Genomic DNA, 3,279 nt, shown 5'->3' with positions numbered 1-3,279 from the left:
TCAGTTTGGGTCAGCTGTCCTGGCTGTGCTGTACTCCCAGCTTGTTATGCACCTGGCCGAGCAGGTGAGAAGCTCAAAAAGTCCTTGAGTAGTCTGAGCACTACTTGGCAACAACTGAAAACATCCGTGTGTTATCAACATTCTTCTGGTACTGAATCCAAAACACAGCACTATGCTAGCTACTATGAAGAAAATTAACTCTATCCCAGCCAAAACAGGACAGCTATTCAGGTGTTTGAGCGAAAACCTCACTCTGTAAATTCCAGAGTTGAACACAATGAAATGGAAATTCACTTTCCGCATCAAAGAAACATTTCTGTAAATCCTGCCATGAACTCAAAGGTAGCCATACTTCATTCCTGCATAGCATGCATCCTCGGAGGGCTTTCTAGACGTTAACTCATGTGTGTATCATGAGCAACCCGTGAAATAACTTTGTTGGCCCTTGCTAGGTCTCTCTAGGCTTGGTCTTTTCTGCTTTACTGGGGAATTGGAGTAGGGCTTTTTTATTTCTGAAGATCAACAGAAGATGCTTCTCTAGAGGACACAAAACATAGCCCACTTTATTTCCTGCAGCAGAATTTCACTCACCACAGGGACTTCAGAAAGAGGTCTATAAACACACGCTGCTTGGCAAGGGTGAATTTCCCCCACCAGTGCATCGCTGCTATGTGATGGTGGCCTGACAAACCCATTGATATGACATAAGGAAAGGTTTAGGAGTGGTTTGGGAGCATAATAAATGAATCCCCCATTGAGTCGACGATACGTTCCTTGGATCTATCAAGCAATCAAAATAAGCCCTTTGGATTACTTGAGACAAACGCCTGTCTGCACAACAAATCACTGCAGATTGCTTATGACAGCCAAGTGAGACGTCCTTTCAGAACATCACCCAGCAACTCTCACACAGCTCTGGACCACATCAGAAAGCAGGAGTTAAGGAATTTAAAAGCCACATCGCCTCTTTTAGGTCTTCTTTCATAGGATAAGGACAAGTGACTTCAAATGTGCATGGGAATGCCCGCTCTCAGGGGGCTGTTTGGCCAAATGTTTGCTACAAAGGCATTAGAGCATTTCCATTGTCTTTGATATTTCAGGTTACTAAAGGATTATATCCATAGACAGTGGTAATCCCCGAATATTTAGCAAATACATGCACGACTCTCCAAACATCAGACATCTGCCCCATGGTGCTGCACATCTGCCATTCCTGTGGATTTTTGAACAATTTCCTTTGATGAGCAGGTTTATTTCAATGGAAATCTACAGATGAGAAAAGCTCTCATTCCCTCCATGGCTGTGCCGAGTCTGCAGTTTTATAGCTTAACATTTTTATCCGAAACAAAATACGCAGTCAGTCTCTTTGGACATCACACAAACATGCATAAATGCACAAAGATAAATAGGTTGAACACACACATGCACACACATACAGGCGCTGAAATCTAGTTCCCTAAAAAATCTGGCTCTGAAATAAATATATATTTTTTAAATTAACATTTTTTAGAGACACTAACTGCATCTTGAGTGCAGAGAACACATTATTTTGTAGGCGTTTTCAGTAGCACAATACCAACCCCTATTTTTAACTATTGACTAATTACCAGTAGATCTTAATTACATGGTGTGTGGAGGCACTAATAAGTTTACAAATCTGCCAACAACACTAAACACATATGTCTTTTCAAGCATTAGCCTCCCTCTCTTTTTTAAAAAACCCTTTCTCTTTTTTTTACCCCTCCAATTTGGCAGCAGAAGATACTGGAAAAGGCTGTAATTGTGGCTGATTAGGAGGCGAGCATCTAAACACCCATCCTTGCGGAGAGAAGGGTGGCTCAGAGCATGAGGAGGAATCAGAAGAGAAGCCAGCAGAGCCTGGGGAACTTGTATTTTCAGCGGGGTCAGAGAAGTGGACAGGGGGTAATGGTTTTAAACTAAACCAGGGTAGGTTTAGACTGGATCTAAGGAAGAAATTGTTTACAATGAGGGTGGTGAAACCCTGGCAGGGGTTGTCCAGAGAGGTGGTGGAGGCCCCATCCCTGGGAACATTCCAGGCCAGGTTGGACGGGGCTCTGAGCAACCTGATCTGGTTAGCGGTGTCCCTGCTCCTGCAGGGGGGTTGGACTAGGTGACCTCTAGGGGTCCCTTCCCACCCAAAACATTCTATGATTCTATGATTCTATGATTAAGTGTTGCCTTTGGAGTAGTTTACTTTTGGTTTATGTGCAAGCCTCATGGAGACACATGCAGGTTTTATTTGTTAGCTCTGTTTAGGAAATAGTGGCACGATATGTCCCATTTTTTGTGATGGGGTTGAAAATCAGTGTGAAGGGGAGCAATGCAGAAGAAGCTGCTGGTTCTGCCCATGCTGCCTGTCCATGGCAGCCCCCAGGAGCTTCCCAGACCTGGCGCATGCAACGGCTCTGTTGCCAAGCCAACAGCACCAGGATCTTCCCCTGGTCCCACCTGGCTGGTTATGGTCACATCCAGAAAATCAGACACTCCAAAACCTCAAAAAACTCTTGCAAATGAACCCCAACCTCCAAGATAAGGTAACTATATGCTATCCCAAGAGTGATATAATCTCTGAGAAGTGTGGTGGTATTTCATGCAGTTTCTTTTAAGCTCCTTATGCAAAAAGCTTTTGGCCCTTCCAGAAGTTAGTAACTTTCCAGGAGTTCCCACTCTGTTCTGCTTGGCTGGGTTATGGCACAATGCAGCCAAATCCATCCCAGGGGGATTTTCTGAGAGTGTTTTCCCATCTTGTTTGGGAATTTGGACAATTTTTCGGACTCTGGACCGCCTGTGGATGTTTTACACGGCAGCTGGATCCTCACATATATCAAGATACCCTTCGGACCCAGGTCCCACAAAGATGCCCACTTGTGCAGACATTTCCAACAGCCCTGAGTGGGGCTGAGCGAAGCTGTGAGCCACCGGGGCTGCTCCTCTCGTGCAGAAGGAGTCTGCCAGGGAGGGGAAGGGGGCTGCGGGTCCTGCAGCACTCCTGTTAAATCCACACTGGCATTGCCTTTTCTGGGGAGGTTTGCCCATTCCCAGCGAGAGGATTCACGGGGATCTAGGAGGCAAAGAGGTCGTTGCAGTTAGCTGATCCTCTGAAAGCCACAGCCTTTCACAGTCCCCTTCAAAACCTGATCATCTAAAGCCAGGTGGATGTGCACGCACATGATTAAAGAAACGTGCATTTGATAACTGGAGTTATAACCCTTACCAATATACCTAATAACCACATTTTATCATGCAGGATTCCACGTT

Source organism: Egretta garzetta, unplaced genomic scaffold (genome assembly GCF_000687185.1).
Source record: "Egretta garzetta isolate BGI_Z169 unplaced genomic scaffold, ASM68718v1 scaffold325, whole genome shotgun sequence".
NCBI classification, from domain to species: Eukaryota; Metazoa; Chordata; class Aves; order Pelecaniformes; family Ardeidae; genus Egretta; species Egretta garzetta.
The sequence above is the reverse complement of the archived record's forward strand: the minus strand, read 5'-3'. Positions refer to the sequence as shown.